The sequence below is a fragment of the Macrotis lagotis genome, chromosome 1 (genome assembly GCF_037893015.1).
Source record: "Macrotis lagotis isolate mMagLag1 chromosome 1, bilby.v1.9.chrom.fasta, whole genome shotgun sequence".
Taxonomy (NCBI): domain Eukaryota; kingdom Metazoa; phylum Chordata; class Mammalia; order Peramelemorphia; family Peramelidae; genus Macrotis; species Macrotis lagotis.
In genome coordinates, this window is record NC_133658.1 from 84,007,177 (window position 1) to 84,026,832 (window position 19,656).

Below are 19,656 nucleotides of genomic sequence, written 5' to 3' on the forward strand. Positions count from 1 at the left end.
CAAGACCAGTGCTCTATCCACTGCACCATCTAACAGCCCCTAAAATCTATGTATTTTCAAGACAATCAGTGGGCAGTATTGTGCCATAGTAGATAGAGCTCTCCCCATCAAGTAAGGAAAAATTAGATTTTCAATATTGGATCAGACATATCCTAGTTGGGCAATTCATTCAATCAAAGAGCTTTTCTTGAATGATTTCTGTGCTCTAGTCATTATACTAGATTCTTGAGAGTATAAAGAAAAAAGAAAAAAAAAACCCAAGCCATTTGAGCATTCAGTTTCAATTTCTTTATTTGCAAAACTCAAATGGTTGTTGTGAGGGTCAATGGGATGATGTATATAAAATGCTTTCCAAACTTTAAGACACAAGAGGAATTTCAATTATTGCTGATGTGTCATTGTTATTAGGTTTATTTTGTCAAAGAGATCAGGGTTAAATTGGACAATTGGCATTGACCCTAGTATTAGATTCAAAGAAATGTTCTACCCCTTTCTCCTGCTAAATGGTTGTGAGTGTTGGACAGCTCCCAGCCAGTGGCACAGCATTTCCCATGTGGAAAATAGCAGGAGTCCAGCAACTCTGTCCACAAGCCATTCTCATTTATCAAGGTCACTAAGCATGTAATTCTGCACATCCCCTTGCTAATATTTGGAAATTATACTTCATTGAGTAGAGATCACTGAATTTTCTAAGAAGTCAAGTAAAATAGGTGATGTGCAACTCATTTTTCTCTGGGCATTCATTTCCTTATCCATAAAACAAGGTTATTTTTAATAGTTTATATCTAAAGTTTCTTCCAATCTTAAATTTTCTGATGCTATGCACAGTTTCTATGTGACTCATAGACCAATGCCATAACTATTTGCTTTATTTAGATCTGACTCTTGTTGGCCTTGGTAACATTTTGATTTATTTATTATTTTTGGTTCCAGATGAAAGATTTGACCCCTGTTAGTAACTCTTGATACTGAAACTACTCCTACATCACCTATGCACATCAGTTTTGCCTCTGTAATATATGGTCTTAGATAGATACTTGTAGGCTACTGGGAGATTAAGTAAGTGACTAATCCCAGACCCAATAGACAACATGTATCAGAGATAGGAACATTCTGACTTAAAGTTCAGTCTTCTGCCCATTATACCACACTGACTGTATAGGGTAAGTCAATCATATTTTTATTACTTATTTTGTGCCAGGTGTTTTACTAAGCAATGAGGAAACAAAGAAACCCAAATAATAATAATAATGATTATCCTTGCTCTTGATAAGCTCAAAGTTTAATGAAGCAGAAAGACAGAGAGTGAGAAACTCAGACCCTCTTTCACCTTTATTCTTCCTTAGAGTTAGAAGGGGTGCATTTGGGTCCCTTCATTAAAGATAATTATGCAGCATGGATATTTTCTATATCAGAAGAATTGGGGTGTTATGGATAGAAAGAAATATATACTCTTCTTCTTTGTGATGACGATGGGATTTTGGGGTCACCAATTAAAGATACAAATTGAGGGTTACCAATAGATGAATGAATTTGTATGCTCTCTGGGATTTTAAAACTGCTCAGTATTTTATTACAAATTATTACTAAACAAAGAGGTTAAAGCTTTTCCTCCTCCAGGAGGATCAACAAGTACTTTAGGATAGAGTGAAAAACAAAAGGCTAGGTAAGGTTGCTTGGGAGACAGAGATAGAGAAAGAGACAGAGACAGAGAGGGAGATAGAGACAGGGATAAAGACAGGGAGAGCTGACTGGTTTAGAGAGAGAGGTGATTGGCCCTGAGCAGGGGTTCAGTCCAGTTTTTATAGTCTTGCCCATTATTTGGGCACTGAGGGCAAAAGGGGAAATCCCTCTCCCCTTACATGACTGAAACCAGATAGAAGTTTGGAAGCTGGGTTTTGGGAATGATGAAAGGATACAGATTTTACATTTAACAATGAAACAATAGAGATCAATTTACATCTCAGAGCAAAGAGGCTTCTGCCCTTTAACCACATTTAACACCATTAAAAATTGCTTTCTACATTTATAATTCTTCATATCCCCCCATGTTTTGTATTCTGTTTATGACCTAAAGCAAAAAAGAGAACAAGTCAATATGGCCTGATGCCACCCAAAAACTGGGTCAACAGCTAAGAGGTTTGAATCTCATCCTTCTGAGTCAGTCAGGTCTGGAGGACAGCTTCCTCATCTCTTAAGAAAGAAAAAAAAAATAGTCTAACCTACATGGGATGTGGTAGGGGAAGTCTATAACTATCACATCTCTTTTCTACTCAATCTGAATATTTAAGAGAGCTAAATCTCTAAGCAAAGGATTGGGTTGATCACTTCAAGCCTTCTTGAGAAAGGAAGGTGGGAGAATCTAGAGCTTGGGTAATAGTGATGAGTTAATGACCTTGCCTAAACTAATAGATCAGTCAACAAGTATTTAGTAAGCACCTACTGGGTCAGACACTGTTGGAAAGGGTGGAGAAGGATTGTAAAAATAGAAACAATGAAACTATTCTTATTCTCAAGAAGTTAGCATTCCAATGGTAGAGAGGAAAAGTACACATAAAAAATACAAATAGCATGAATATAAAGTTAATAAATACAAATGCATACGAAGTATTTCAGTGCAAGTTGTTTGGGAGAGAGGACACCAGAACTGAGGGCAGGGCAGGAAAAGCTATACCCAAACCCTTATTGGGTCTGGCAATTCAGAACTCAAAACAGAGCATGAGCTGAGTGTAAGTCTTGGTCAGAGCATTTCCATTTAACTAGAAGAAGAAATATGAATCCCTCCCCCCTCATTTAAAGACTGGTATCCTCTAGTGACAGTCCATAAGCACATGGATATATTCTAGACAGTTGTTTGTGATCATTTTTTTCCCTTCAAATGTCAACTTTTATTTAGTTTCTTAATAAGTTTCTGCAAACTTTCCAAACTTGGGCAAACAGAACTGCAGAGTAAAATAAACTTAGCAATCTCAACAAAAGGAGACAGCCAATGTCTGTCACTGTTTGGGTAGAATTATTTCCAACTGAGGAAATGCTATGGGCTGCATGGAGCTCACCACAACACAGGCTTGTTCATAGGAATAAGGAATGCACAGATAGCATAGTATCCTTAAATTGAAAAGGATGTTTATGCATTATATCACTATATATGACAAATGCTGTATGGAGTCTCTTTCCTTTGGCTCAGATCCTGTAATACACTCATCCCTCTAAACCCGTCATCAGTCTGGATTGGACATTCCTGTCTGCACTTTGGTCTTCTTTGTCACCCCACTGCTAATGGGCTTTAATGATCTTTAACTTCTGCTCAGGCCCCTGTTTGCTTTGTGTTTTCCTTCTTGCTTGTTGAGCGACTTGAACCTCCTGTTCCGTATTACCCACTTTTTGAGAGCAAGATTTCCCATCCTAGTTGACCTGTTTAATATTTGCAAAATGTCAGCTACCAACCACTCAACTCTGGCTCCCTTCTGGCTCTGACCCTGGCCCTGGTCCCACCTATGAAGGGTCCAAATGATGCAAAGAATTATAAGTGTAGAAAATAAACTTTTAATGTTATTAATTCTTATTAAAGGGCGGAAGGCTCTGTTCTTGAGATGTAAATTGCTTCTATTGTTTCATTGTTAAATGTAAAATTTGTATCCTGCCTCCGTTCCAACCTTCTAGTTTCAGTCATTTTGGGGGGGGTCCCTTTTTGCCCTCAGTGTCTAGATAATGGACAAGACTAAAAAACCTGAGCTGAACTTCTGCTCAGGGCCAATCTGCTGTCTCTGGTCTGGTCAGCTCTCCCTGACTGTCTTTATCTCTGTCTCTCTTTATTTCTCTCTCTCTCTCTCTCTCTCTCTCTCTCTCTCTCTCTCTCTGTCTTCCAAGCAACCTTGCCTAGTCTTTTACCATTCACCCTGTTCTAAAGTAAATATTTACCCTCCTGGAGGAGGAAAAGTTTTAACCTGTTTACTTTGTAATAATTTGTAATAAAATCCTGAGCAGTTTTAAAATCCTAGAGAGCATGTGAATTAATAACTCTCGATTTCTATCTTTAATTTGTGCCCCCAAAATTCCATTATCATCAGTGACTCATCCATAGAAATTACCACATACTTCTTGGTTGACCACTTGCTTCCTTATGTAGGCAAGGGGGGCTGCATCCAACTGGGCTGTGTGCTGTATTTTTGTCATTTGCTATAAATACACATTTTTTAATTTTTTTTATTTTTTTAAATACACATCTTTTTGTAACAATTGCATGACCTATTAGTGTTTTGTTTCATTTCCATATTGGACCTAACCAACCAGGTGATCTCTCTGTCAAGCTCAATCCGCTACTTAAGGGTAGAAGATTATATGTTCCTGTACCTAGTTCAGGCTGTGCCTATCCCAGAAATGATCATGGGGACCCTGTGTGTGGCACACACCTTCATACATTCAAGAGAAAGGAATGGGATATGTAGAGGGGAACTTCAAGAAATAGCAGCTTGTTTCTTTTTTGAAACCAGGCAATGTGGTGGCAGCCTGTGCTTTTCCAGTCTGATGATTTTGTTTGGTCTTAAAAGACGTGTGTGTGTGTGTGTGTGTGTGCACAGGTACCCATAATTACTGCATATATTCATATGTAAAAGTGTGTCCATGTATAAGTTGTGTGTGTATATATGCTTTGCAAGAGTCTACATGGTCAGCTCTGTATGAGTTGTATGTTAGAATATATGTGCATATATGCAAATATTTGCTTTTATTGGTTCAAAACTGAAGAATAAACCAAGTGGTATTACTTAAGGGAAAGATCTCCAGGGAATACTTTTGAAATGAGAAAATTTGATGATTTCTCAGTATGTTATGAATGATAATGATTAGCATTATCATATTAAAATGGGTGAACAAAGTATTTGCAAAAAGAAAGCATTAATAGGAAGAGCTATTGATTGAAAGCTAAAAGTCCTGTATAATCTGCATAATTCTTGACTTTGCTAAAAACTGATTGTGTGACTTAGAACAAGTCACCTTCCTTCTCTGAGCATCAGTGGTCTCATTTGTAAAATAAGCTATTTGAACAAGAGGACCTCTTAGCTCCAAATTCTATGAACCACTCTATATTCCTGTTTAAGGGACTAATTAATGGGAAAAAACAAACTTATTAGGAAACTAAGAAAGCTATAAATTTCCTTTGCATATTTTCATTTAGTTAAACTTTGTATCCTTGCAATTAGACAAGGAAGATCTTTTGAATCTCTCCCATACCCCCCTTTTTTAGGAAACTGAGGATTCACAGAAAGGCTTTGCCTTTGCCTATAGTGACACAGTTTACTAACTACTAGTAGCTGATTTTGGACTTCTGCCATGGTCTTCTGCTTTTTGCACGTCCTTATACTGCTTCTCCATAGAGAGTCTAATACTTGGATCATCTGAATCTCATGTGACACAGAGGCAGAGGAGAGCTGGAGGCTTTGGAGGAATGTTCTCCTCCAGAGGAATGTGTAGCCTTGCATTGAAGGGAGAAAAGGGGGAAGCATTTTGGAGTCTAACAAGAATTTCCTGCTGTGGGGACCTTCTCTTCCTCCAGGTTTTGGATGGAATAGGGGGAAAAGAGCTGGCATTCAACATTGCAGGGAAACAACAGTTCAGGGGGGGAAATCATTCAGTCATAACTGGGTAGAGAAAAAGAGAGCTCAGCACAAACATCTATTCCAGGCTGGATAGTCACAAGGAAAGAATAAATTGTAGATCACAAGGAGGATGTGCAGTAGAATAGCAATATGTTAGAGTCTGGGAACTAGGAAAAAATGGATTCTAGGAAATTGTCATGAAGTCTTGAATCAATTCCTTCTCTTGGATATTCATTCCTTCATTTGTAAAATTGGGGGCAAAGGGATTGGGGAGGAAGTTGTACTATGTGATGTCTAATGTTCCTGTCATTCTGGACATTCCTTATTCTAAGGTCCTTTCCAGCTCTGACATTAAATCTGTTCACCACGCTATCAGTTATCTTCAACTATCTTATTCCTAGCCTCAATTTGGACCCTATCCCTAGATTTCTTGATTTTTGCAGATGAACTTTTGACTTTGATAGGAACTAAGATTTCAAGCCACTTTTTGATATTTCCAACCATTCCACTGAATGCAATCAGCCCCCTCTCATTCCAGATCCCCTTTTTTGGTTGCTGTATTTTCTAATTGGAATGTAAGCTCCTTGAAGGCAGAAACTATCTTGTTTACTCATATTAGGATCCCACATCTATCTATCTATCTATCTATCTATCTATCTATCTATCTATCTATCTATCCATCTATCTCTATCTATCTCTTTATCAATCTACCTATCCATCCATCTATCCTTGTATCTATAATCTATCTATGTTAGATCTTTGATCTAAAATTTTATATTTTATGTTCTAAGAATCCTTCCAGCTCTGACATTCTCTATTGTGTTCTATACACTCAACTCTGAGATTCTGTGTTCCACATTTCTAACTAAGCATCCTTTCAACTCTGACATTTTTCTGATCCACATTCTAAATGTCATTTTAGTTCTTAAAGTTTTGTGGTCTGGATTCTAAGGGCCTTTTTCACCTTTGACATGTCTGTGTCCTATGTTTTAACTTTCAGTTCTGCCATTTCTGTGTTCTAAGTTCTAAGACTCCTTTCAGTTCTGAAATGTCTGCATTCTTCATTCTAAGGGTCCTTTCAAATTTGACATTTTGTGTTCTGTATTGTAAGACTTCAGTCAGCTCCAGTATCACATGACTTGCTCTGTCCATTTTCTCTGTTCTAAAACAAATAGCCCTAGCTATTTTCTCCAGTTCTTCCTTGAGCTAATTAAACACAACCTTAAGTGGGAACAATGCTGATGATGCAATTCAGAATTTGATGTTTTTTCACAACTTCAGTGAGGCTGGTTTTTTCAGCCTGGTCCATCTCTACCCACTGCAGAAAGATAGCATTTGATACCCAGTCAGAGAGCCTTTCCTTCCTCTCACTATTTCCTCTTTCAAAGTTTCATTGATTACCTCCTTCTGATATAAAGAAGGAGGGGTGAGGTTGGGGGCAAGATTGTCACAGTAAAGTCTAGACATAGCCTGATTTCCTGTTCACAGATAGAAGTCTCCCCACATCAAGACTGCAAACCTGAACCTACACAAGCTTAAATGAAACCATAGATTTTTCTTTGAGAGAAACAAACTACTATAGTTTTCTCTTTATCTTAGTTTAAAATGATCCAAATTCATGCCACTTCATAGTGCAATGATTACCCAAAGTGGCAAATAAGTAGATGATAGTGCTAGAAAGAAATAAAGATAAACTATAGCCATGGTATAAATGAATTTAAACTCTATTGAATTAAGTAAATTAAAATATATTAAATGGATTAAACTTCACATATTAAAAATATAACATCTCATTTATTTCTCCTTATGTTTACTTCTCTGGCATCTTTTCCAAATATTCTCAGAGAAGACAGGCAAATATTTGACCACCAGCATATGGAGAGATTGAAGGTAAGTGGTAGCAAAAAAAAAATTTCAGGCCAGGGAAAAGGAGAATCATTCTTACAAAGCAGGAGGAAAAACTACTTCCAGAATACAAGAGTCCCCACCCACTGCCAGCTAGGGCTAACTTTCCTGGAACTTTCCATTATGCCTGACAATACAAAGCTCAGGTTTAGTCCAAGTCCTACCCAGTAAAACTACAAATCCTAATATCCATCTAGAGAAGGATGATAGGGAGTTGAACAAGATAACCTTTAAGATCCCTTCTAAAACCATAAACTTAGGACTTCTGATTCTTTTCCAAGCCTGCAAATGTAGCTCCTTTGGCCATGGGAATCATTTCCTGGGGAGGTACTTGTAATTGACTTGCATACCAAACACCAACAAAGCATCTGGTGCTGTCCAAGGTTTGACTTGTGGACACTTCATGTGCATACTCTGATTTTTCTGCTACAATCATCTTCAATACCTGCAAACCTGGCCCTCTTGCTTCTGCAGAGTTTCCCCTGGGTTTCACCTTTTCAGGTAATTCCTGTCTTCATTCCCTTTCCTTACATTAATCATTTGATCAAACTAAAGTTATGGATGCAATTAATTTTTCCTCAATGAAATGGTTTGTGCACAATTACCCAACTAAAAACCACTGCCTGGGAATATCCCCAGGGGACAGAGGAGGGGGCATTGAACAGTACTTTAACTTTCTTAAGGAAACCCATTTCCCTCTATTCTCCACTCCCCCATCATCACTTTTAGCCTTCCAAAAATATTTTGACCTGAGTGATAGAATGACTGGTAATAGAAGTCCATGGCACTGAAGTGGTTACCGACCATTTTGTTCAACCAGACTATTTACAAGTAGCAACAGGGTATCTGTTTCCTGTCATCTCCATCATATATCTTGAGGCAGAGAGATTGGAGCCCAATTACAGCCTGATATCTAATCAATACACACCTTATTCCTGGAGCGGGAAGTAAAGGAATAGGCCCTTGGGAGGCAGAGTTCAAATTACTCCACTGTCAATTCCAGATAGCAGCTAATGATAGGCTATACTTCGGAAGAGAGAAGGGGGAAGGGAGAAAGGGGATAAGGGAAGGTGGAGGTAATTTGCACATGCTTTAAATGGGATAGTTAAATCAAAGATTTTAAATATATATATATATATATATATATATTCACTGAAGCTATGCTAAAGCTTTCAGAAGAAGGACTTTCTTGGACAAAAAGCCCTATTTGCTACTATTTCAACTTCAAAGCATTTACTTTCTTGGATAATGACTTTATTTGCTCAAATAAGCTCAACTGGGCTTGGATATTCAATTCAAATTCTACAAAAACTTATTAAGCACCTAGGAGGTACAAGGAACTGTCCTTAGTACTGGCAATATAATGCTACAAAATGAGAGGCCTCAGAGATTATTACATGGGATATGACATGCACACAAATTATTGTGATACAAAAGAACAAAACCAAGGGAATAAAAGAGAACAAAACAAAGGGGTCCAGGAAAATTTGAGGAGACAGATCACATTTTTATCTTAGAGGACTGGGGAAGAAAGAGAAATATTTCAGGTATCTCTCAAGGAAAAGAGGTAAAAAAAATGCATCAGAATATTTTTGTGTCTCTTTAGAGGCTATAATAATAAAAATACTTAAAAAGTGACCTTGATACTTGTTAAAAATGAATTCTTCATTGGCCAATGGTCATCTGCATGATCTGGTATAAGCCTTCTCACTTCCCTGGGTCCCAGTTTCTTTAGCTGTAAATTGAAAGCATTAGCCCTCACCATCAACATCCCTTCCAGCTCTAACATGGCTTATTGTACTCATATTTTTCCCAGTTATTATTTCCCTTTCCAGCATATAATCAAAAGATAACTCTCACTGCTTCTGAAAAGTTGTGAGAGTGGCTCTATTTTGTGAATATGGAGTTCTGAGGCTATTTCAGGAGGACTTTAATCTCCTTCTTCCTTGAAATACATTACATGTCCTTCAGATAACTCCCCCCCCCACCCCCAGGAAGTCTTCCTTAACTACTACTCATGTCTTCACCAGACTGCTTAACCTCAAATGTTGACAATCTCTCTAGAACAATATGAATGAGGGAGTTCTGTGCTGAGTTACTTTCATCTGCAGAGCATCTGGGTTGAGTGGCCAGATATGAATCAGGATACTGGAGATGGCCTTGGATGGAAGTATCATAATTAGGTGGTAAAGGGACAGATCATAGCAACTGGAATCAGGAAGACCTGAGTTCCTGACCACCGCCTACTTAGTTTCTCCATCTGTATACAATAAGAGCATCTACCTCCCAGGGCTATTGTGAGGATAAAATTAAATAATATTTGTAAAGTACTTCGCATACCTCAAAGCACTCCAACTTTGCTATAATAATATCATATCATTCAATTTTTTTGTTCTTTCAGTCTTCATTGTTGCAGTCATTTTCTATTTTGTTTTCTTGGTTCTGTTCCTTTTGAATCAGTTCATGTTTTCTTCATATTCATCATTTTTAGTGTGTAGTAAGTTCTTTCCTGTCTAGACTCATATTCAAACTCATAAAATAAGTAGGTATAGTTGGTTGGTTGGGAGAGAACACCCACAGTTTTGAGATAATAGAGCTATTTTAGTATAACAGGGTAATTTTCCTCCCTGACTAGATTTTGGGCTCTGATGACAAAGGTCAAGTTTTCCACACCTCTGTCACCTTTACTTTGACCATCTCTCCCATTAGATAATACAAAATGATCATTGATTCAATCAATCTCAAGGATAGCTTCTACCGGGTTTTGAGGCTTACAAAAGTCTTTCTTCACAAAAATCCTGTGAGAGAGCAAAGGTAAAGCTTAACTCCATTTTACGAAGGAGGAAACAGATGGGGGAATGTAGAATGATTTGTCTTGGAATAAATAAAGGTCAGAACCAGGATTTGAACCCTAGTCCTCTTAAGTCAATTCTAGTCCTCTGTTACTATACCATCTTTTAAAATGTTTTATATCTTTTAAAGTCTTTTATTATTAACTTCAATCATAAAACATCCTCTTTAAATTTATTTTTGAATTTTGATTAATCAATCACATAGGAAGAAAACAGAGAAGATACTATGAAAAATAAACATTTTTAAAACAAAAAGGAGGCTCTAAGTATTTTTGTCTATGGGATTACAATACACTTCTTTAAAAAAACAATATCTTATTTTCCCCTCAATTACATAAATAAACAATTTTAACATTCATAGTTTTTTTTAAAGTTTTAAGTTCTAAATTGTATCCTCTTTCCCCTTCCCTGAGACAGTATCTGATATAGATTATACACATATCATGTAAAATATTTCCATGTTAGGTATTTTATACTAGAAGACAGACAGGGAGAAATAAAGGATGGACAGAAGGAAGAAAGGAAGGAAGGATGTATGGATGTGGCAGCCTGTGTCTTTTTCACCAGGGGATCAGAAAACTAAACATGTAGACTTAACTACTAAGGGATCTCTTCCTTTCCCTCTCTCTCTCCCTTTCCTTTCCTCTTCCTCTCCCCCCATCTCCCTCTCCCTTTCCTCTTTCTTTCTTTCCCTCCTTCACTCATTCATGTCACTACCTATCTCTCATATGAGCACCCTTTATCCCTTATACACATGTGCATATGTAAACATACTATAGGTATATATCCTTACATATATCTATATCAATATATCTATCTATGCCTATATCATGCACACACACACACACACACACATATATGTATATATATATATATGTATATATATATATACATATATATATAGCATACTGCACAGAGTCTGATAGATATAGATTTCTCCATACAAGTGTATGGAGAAACTCATACAGGTGTAAAAGCCTGAGACCTATTGTGGGTAGAAAGAGGATAACTCTCTCCATGGATTCTTGAATGACTGAAGTGACTTAAACAGAACCATCTGTGCCCACTAGCCATGGAATCCCAGTATTGCCACATAAAACAAGCTTCCAGAATGCCAGAGCTAGAAGGGAGATGAGAGATGAATGAAGCTGACCTCTTCATTTTATAGAGTCTCACACTAAAACCCAAGAAGGGAGAAGAATTGTCCATTATCTCCCAATTCTGGAGGTAGTAGGGATGGCTCTCTAATCCCAGGTCTCCTGTATCCTGGCCCTATGTTCTTTCTTCATATCAGATTTCCTTGCAAAGAGTCACCCCAAATAAAGACAGCACCTGCCAGCATCCCAGACTCAGCACTCTGGTATTGCTAATATGCCATTTCCCAAGTACCTGTGGGCCTTCTGAGCAGTAACTATTTCTGCCCAATCCTCTGAGCAAAACCCAGCCCAGATAAGAAGAGGGGGAAAGTGAAGGCTGCCTTTATTACAGCTAAACTGTTGGCTTCACTTCCTAAAATACTGTGGAAATTTTCTTTCGGCGTACAGCTGTGTTTATAGAAGGCAATATCATGTATGTAAATAAATTCAGATGCTGCTTGAGTTATTTTAAAACAATCAGTCTAAGACTAATCAGCTTACTCAGAGACATAATCTTGCCCCAAAAAAGTGACAAATCAGTAGAGAGTGTTCACCGTAAAGTAAAAGTTGAGTAAGTGGAATGTGAATGTTGTAAAGCTACCAATTTTATAAAAAGCTTACTGGCAAATATGGGCACACAGATATAGTAGCTTCTACTTGTTTCTTCTGTGAAGTTTTATCTGTATATATAGCTAGGCTGTCAGTCTAACAGCAAATGTTCACACAATCAAAGAATCTCACAGTTGGAAGGGATATCAGAGGTCATCTAGACATTTCTGCCTACTATATGTTAGATTATGCTAAATATCTTAAACATATAATTTCATTTGAGTCTGACAAAATCTAGGGAGAAAGCTGTTTTAATTATCTCCATTTAACTGTTGAAGAAACTGAGACAAACAGAAGTTAAGTTAATTAGTTCCTGTGACTGCATTTGAACTCTTGTGGACTTCCTGATTCCAAGTCCAGTGTCTTATCCACTGCCCAAATGAAAAATCCCTGAAAGGATACAAATGGTTATATGGTCTTTTCTTGAAGATCTTCAAGATGGAAGAACCACCTGCCTGCCAAAGCAGGTCATTCCATGATAGGATGACTTCATAACGTTTTTCTTATATGAATCTCCAATCTGTATCTTTTCAACTTCTGACCAAAGCTCCTAATTCTGCACTTTGAGGCCAAAAAATGCAAGCCAAATCCCTCTTCAATATAACTGGAATCTTCTCTATTGTCTATCCCATCCATACACATCAAGTCTGCTATGCTCCAAACTCATTCATTATTCTTTGCTACTCCAATTAGTCTTCAAATGACAAATTCTTAAGACTCTTTACCATTCAGATCACATTCTTCTGAATAATGTCTACTTTGTCAATATTCTTCTTAAAAGGTAGAACTCATCTCTGGACACAATGACCCAGATATGTTCTGATTGGGTCAAATGCCAGCCAAAGAACTTTCATTTGGACTGCCTTAAGAGACACCATATCAAGATCTGCGGTAGGAATTGTCCTCAAGATATGTATCCTCTTCAGATTTCCAGAAGAGCATTGTTACCTCTAGATGCCACATTTTAAGAAGAATATTGGCAAGTAAGAGAAAATCCAAAGGGAGATGACCAAAATGTTGAGGGTACATGAGATGTCTCCACTAAAAATCATTTGATATAATGGTGAGTACTTGTCCTAGAAAATGAAAGATTTAGGGGAATACAATGTTCATGTTCAATTATTTGAACTGCTGTCACAAAAAAACAGGGATTAAATTTCTCTAGATTAGGCTCAGAGAGCAGAACTACTAGAATAATTCTTCTTATTATTATTATACCAATTTTACAGATGAGGAAACTGAGGCTCATAGAAATTAAGTGACTTGAACAAAGTCTCAAAGCTGCTAATTATTTGAGGTGGTCTTTGAACTCAGATTTTTTTGACTTCAAGACCTGTACTCTGTCCACTTCACCACCTAGCTGTAAATCAGAGAGAGACAGATAACAATATTTCCCAATATTTTGAAATGATAGAAAAGTAAAAAAGTTCCTCTCCTTTTCTTGGACTTGGTTTACTCTTCATCACTGGTGATCTTGTCAGAGGTCAGATAGCTGTTTCATGTGGATATCACAGAGAAGATGTATGCTTGTTTTGGGTTGAGTTTGGTGCACTCAAAAATTTTTTTCTCTGGGCATTGGTGATTATGGTTTCATAAGCTACAGGAAAAAAGATCACAAATATATTTGCATCAAATATAAAGTGGAATATTGCTATTTTTAAAAAGAAATAAACTTCATGAGTACAAAGTTAATGAAAATGTGCTAGAAAACAGAAATAAAAGATCTCAGACTCTTAATGGTCTAGACTGAATGCATTCAGTGTGGCTGGTGGCATGCATGATTAATAGAAGCATGATGCTGGTAAAGATATTTCCATTGTTTACTGCCACAGACCAAAAGAAATCCTGGTGTTTACACCTGGAGGTCATTAGTCCTGAAAATCAGAGATTTTTAGAAACACATTAGGGATAAAACTTTTGGTTTTAGTTTTGTTTCTATCTGCTATGGAATTCCCAGTGGGGAAATTCCTTCTATCACTTCCTTCAGATCAACAACTGATCCACAATACATAACCTCACTAGGGCCACTAAAAGGTTAAATGACTTCTTCAGATTCTTACAATCACTGATTGTCCAAGGCAGTAATTAAATTCAGTTGCCTTGGATTTCAAGATAACTTTCTATTCATTGTATCACATGTAGTTATTACATACCAACTACTAACTTAACACCTCACAGTTCTATAGTCCTATAAAATTTACAAATAGTTTTTCTCTCTCAACTTTCCTCCAATAGAATTTAGCTCAATAGAATGTAAACTTCTTGAGGGGAGAGACTGTATTTTATTGCCTTCCTATCCTTCTGCTCCTTCCTTAGCATAGTATATGGGGCAGCTATGACGTGCAGTGGATAGAGCGCAGATTTTAGAGTCAAGAGGACAGGAGTTCGAATCTTGTCTCAGACACTGAACACTTACTAGTTGTAAGACCTTGGGCAAGTCACTTAATCCTGGTTACCTCCCAGCCAGAATAATCTCTTAGTTCATATCTGGCCACTGGATATAGGTAGGTCTGGAGGAGAAAGTGAGGTAGATGACTTAGCACAGCACCTCCTCACTCAAATCCAATTCATGTGCTTGTCATGGTATCATCTCCCTGATATCTTCTTCAAGAGTGAAGGACAAACATCATCACCTAGCACAAAACAGTTCAATTGAACTGATTTCAAAAGAAACCTATAGAGTAAGTGGGGTTGTTATTCAGTCTTTTCAGTTATGTCTAACTCCTTATGACTACATTCAGGGGTTTCTTGTCAAAGATACTAGAATAGTTTGTGATTTCCTTCTCTACTTCATTTTACATATGAGGATACTGTGACAAACACGGTAAAATGACTTGCCCAGGATCAATTTGCTAAGATGTATATGAGACCAGATTTTAATGAGTCTTTCTGACTTCAAGTATGCCATTGTCAATTCTATCCACTATGCCACCTAACTATTGGTAAGTTTTATTACTTCCTTTTTATAGATAAAAACCTGAGGTTCTATTAGGGACATGAATTGCCTAAGGTCACCCAGTTGATAACAAAACCAATACCCAGATTCACATCTCTTAATTTCATGATCACATTTTTTCCTGAGTCATTAGTCTGCCTCTGCCCAAGTAGGGATAAGAAACCAGGGCCTTGAAGCAAGTCTGCCCATTTTTCTAGTATTGGCAACATTTCTTTTTTCATAGTACTCATAATATTCAAATTTTTGTGTTGTCTATGGAGATTGAAAAAAATCTTTATTTCCAGTTTCTACCTAGGTTTTTGGAAGTTTATGCAATGGGACAGGAAAGTTGCTGGACAGTGAGTATTGATGGGAAGTGGGAAACTCACAGCCAAACCGTCTGAGTAGCTTCCTCTGATGACCTTCCTTTTCCTTTCCCAGTCTCCTGGGACATCCCTTTCTCTCCCTTCCTCTGTTGTCTAATCTAAGTGATTCTACACCTGACTTAGTCACCTCCTATTTGGCTAGTCTCCCAACAGGCTAGCCTAGCCACCAAGCTTGGAGTCTACCTTATTCTTAGAATCTCTATTTAGCTGGACAGGATGGGAGAGAAGAATCAGAGAGGGGAGAAGAGCATGATGTTTTCAAGCATTTTCAGATCTATTGGCTTTAACCTAAAGAGCAGAACAAGGATCTGGTGGGTTGTCAGAGGTGCAAGGTTTGAGAAAAGCAGATTTCAGTTCTCTATAAAAAGACAAATTCCTAATCAATGTACCTACACCCACTTAGAAGTAAAACTAGATTAAGCAGAAGCTGGATACCTACTTGTGACTTGTAGCAATTCAGGAAGAGTTTGGACAAGATGTCCTCTGCATATTGCTTCTGACAACCAGTGATTCCAGTCTGGACCCTGGCATTGCAGCTCAACTTATAACTCTACCATTAAGTACTCTAATAGCAGCAGGCCTACTTTATCAGAAAATATTTAATATATTTTCCTCATCATCAGGTTTTTTAACTGATTATACACGTCATTCCTATTCTAACATTTGTGGCTCAGATAGCATTAACTTTTGGTGGTGAATTTTAATGGGTTTATGTGCCTGAAAGGGGATGGGACTTGTCTGTGCTTATAGGAATATTCTCATCCAGAACATTCTATTTTTTCCCTTGTCCAAAAATGTCAATAGTAAGACCATGAAAGGGAAATGTTCATGTTAAAAGATAGAAGAAAAGTAAAAAATGAGTCAATCCTTCAGAATCTTTGTTTATGCCACATGAAGTTGGACACAACAATGTGAGAAGGAAGACAAGTCAAAACTTGGGAGGATTATTGTAGTAGTTATGTGAATGATGAATTGAAGAAGAGGAAGTTTAAAAATTTATTACTATATCTTATTGCCTACTGTATGTAAAGTCCAATCAACAAAGTAGTCAGATTGTAATCTTCATTGAAGAAGCTAAGTCATATATAAGACAATGCAAGAATGTTTTTCTTTTTGTAGAAGAGAATATGAAGCTGAGTGTAGCGCTATGAGAGCCCTCAAAAAGTTGTAAGATTTATGTGCTAAGAAAAATAAAAGATTGACCTTCAAATTCTCAGAATTCAGTAGCATAGTCAACAGACATTTAGAGAGTACCTGACATTTTCCGTTTGGGAGAGCAAATCTTGGAATAGTGCCTTTCCTCAAAAAGCTTATATTCACCTGAAGAGAATATAACATTTATACAGATAAGGGAAAGCCAGTAAGTAAGTGAAGTGGAAGAAAGAGATACTAAATTGTATTTTAAGAATATCTGATTCAGAGAAAATACTAATTTAGACTAATCCCTAGGTCAATGATCAGGGAAAACTCTATGGAAGATACTTATTCTGAGTCTTGAAGGAATAGGAATAATTTAGTTGATGAAAAAGATGATCAGTACATAGGGGATAACATTTGCCTTTTAGAGTGCAAGAGACAAATACTCACATGCTGAACTCAAGGACCAGGTTGAGAGCATTTTATCTGGAATGAAGAATGTGTGAAAAGAACTAGAAGTAAGGCTGAAAAGTTATTTGGAGGCAGATTTGGAAAGTCTTTCAAAACTATGTTGATGAGGATCTATTTTATTTCATATACCAAAGGAGCATGAAAGGGACTTTATTAGAGGTACCTTAGGAAGATAATTAATGTAGTACCACCACCTCACATCTATTAGATTGGCTAATATGACAGAAAATACAAATGACGAATGTTGGAAGGAATGTGGGAAAATTGGGACATTAATGCACTGTTGTTGAAATTGTGAACTGATAGAATCAATCTGGAGAGCAATTTAGAACTAGGTCCAAAGGGCAACCAAACTTTTGATACCCCAAAGCACTACTAATTCTCTATCATAATGATATTTTAAAAATAAAAATAACTTATTTGTACAAAAATATTTATAGGAGCACTTTTTTGTTGTGGCTAAGAATTGACAATTGAATGGATGCCCCTCAATTGGTGAATGGATAACCAAATTGTTTATAATTGCAATAAAATATTATTATACTGTAAGATATGACAAAAAGAATGACTTCAGAAAAATCTGGACTTGCAGCAACTTTTTTTAGTTCAAATTTTCTTCCACAAAATGACTAACATGGAAAAAATTATTTATATGATTGCACATGTATAGCCTATATCAGATTGCATATTATCTTAGGGAGGGGTGCAGGGAGGAAGGACGGACAGAATTTGCAACTCAAAACTTAAAATAACCCAAATGTTAATTTTTTTTATATATACAATTAAGGGTATATAAAATATTATTTAAGAAAAAATATAATTGTGGCAGTGCTATGATGGTCACAATTGAAAGGAAGAGATTTTAAAATGTATTTTTCTATCTTATTGTCTTCTAGAGTTAAGGAGTCCACCCAACAAAGTAGTCTGACTGTAAACCTATTACCCTTGCTTCACTAGAGTTAATAAGTCAATTCTAGACAGACTTTAGAGAGAAGAATGTTATCCAAATTAAAAGATGTGGATTTTGAAAAGTTCTAGTCTAAAGTGTCTCTCCTTGCTCCCTTCCTGTAGGTCATGCCCTAGTTAGATGCCTATATTACTTATACCAAATTCTAACTCTGATTCCTATGAGGCCATTATAGCATTGAAGGACAAAATGTAGAAGATAAAATACAAAAATTGACCCTCCATGAATCTCATTCTTTCCATAAAAGAGATTATAAAAATCAAATAAAATCTTAGAATTCTGGAGTTGGAAAGGATTTCAGAGTTCATGTAGTTTAGACCTGACTTAAAGTAAAAGTAATGAGTCAAAATTGCAAAGGTTTAGTTTTGGAGTCAGGGAAAACCTTTTGATAATTAGAGCCATCCAAATTGTCATGGGCTGCCTTGAGACATTCCTCATTTTTGGAAGTCATAAAGCAAAGACTAGATAAGCATTTGGGTATGATATTATAATGGGAATTTCTTTTCTTCATGGGAAACACTAAAATGTACACTGATATGCCTTCCTATTCTCAACTTCTGTAAAGGCAGAAATCACTTCATCTATAGCATCTCTGATAAATGATTATAAGATGCCTACTGGAACATTTAAAATGGTGGGGAATTCTGAATGTTGGCTCTGAAAAATATTCCCTCTCTCTTTTCAGATAATATAATCAGTGCATATAAAATAGAAAGCACATATTAGAACAAGATTGAAGGATAATTTTAACCCAACTCTTCTGACCCTGGTGTGACCTTGGGCAAGTTACTTAATCACTTTTGGCATCATTTTCCTATTCTATAAAGATAAAAGGTAGATTAGAGCACCTTCCTAATTCTATATCTATGAACCTATGATCTCCAGAAATAGCCTGTCTATTATTGGGCAGCTCTACTAGAAAGTTCCTCTTTGGATTGAAAAGATCATTTTTATTCTCCTAGTTCAGTGTTTTGGGAAAGCAGAACAAGATTAATACCTTTTCCTTATCACACCACTTTAAAATATTTGAGGTAAGTTATAATTTCCCCACATCTCCCCTTCTATTTTTGCCAGTTAATTTGGATTATATTAAATAGATTAATGCCAAGTCATTGATCCCGATGCACGAACTAGTAATATAGAACAAATAGCTTGGCCATTTGGATGACTGGCTATTTTGTCATAGCACAGAAATTGTAAGAAAAATTCTAGCATCTGCAACCCAGTGAGTTGCAAGATATCCTAAAGAGAAACTTTAAATACTTAAAACTAGTAAACAAGTCAGTATAAAGCCACCTAAATGAGAGAAATTGACTCAGGTTTTCTTTTATAAAAAAAAATAAAGAAATTTAAGATTAAATACATAAATGCCCTTTTCCACCAATGAACTATTTTCAAGAACTGTGGGAAAAGCAACGGATTGTCTTCACTGTTTTATTTGGACTCTTACAAGGTCCTAGGAAGCAAATGAAAATTATTCCCTCTGTTAGGTCATTTATTGTTTGGTCAACAAGATACCAAAGAACTGATTTCCCAGAATTTTAATGGGATAATGATGTTTTCCCCCCCTCTAAAACCAGCAAGTTTACTGATTGTTTGGGGATCACTTAGACCAACGAACTTTTTTTGGAGAAGGTCCAGTCTATTGTTTGTTTAATTGT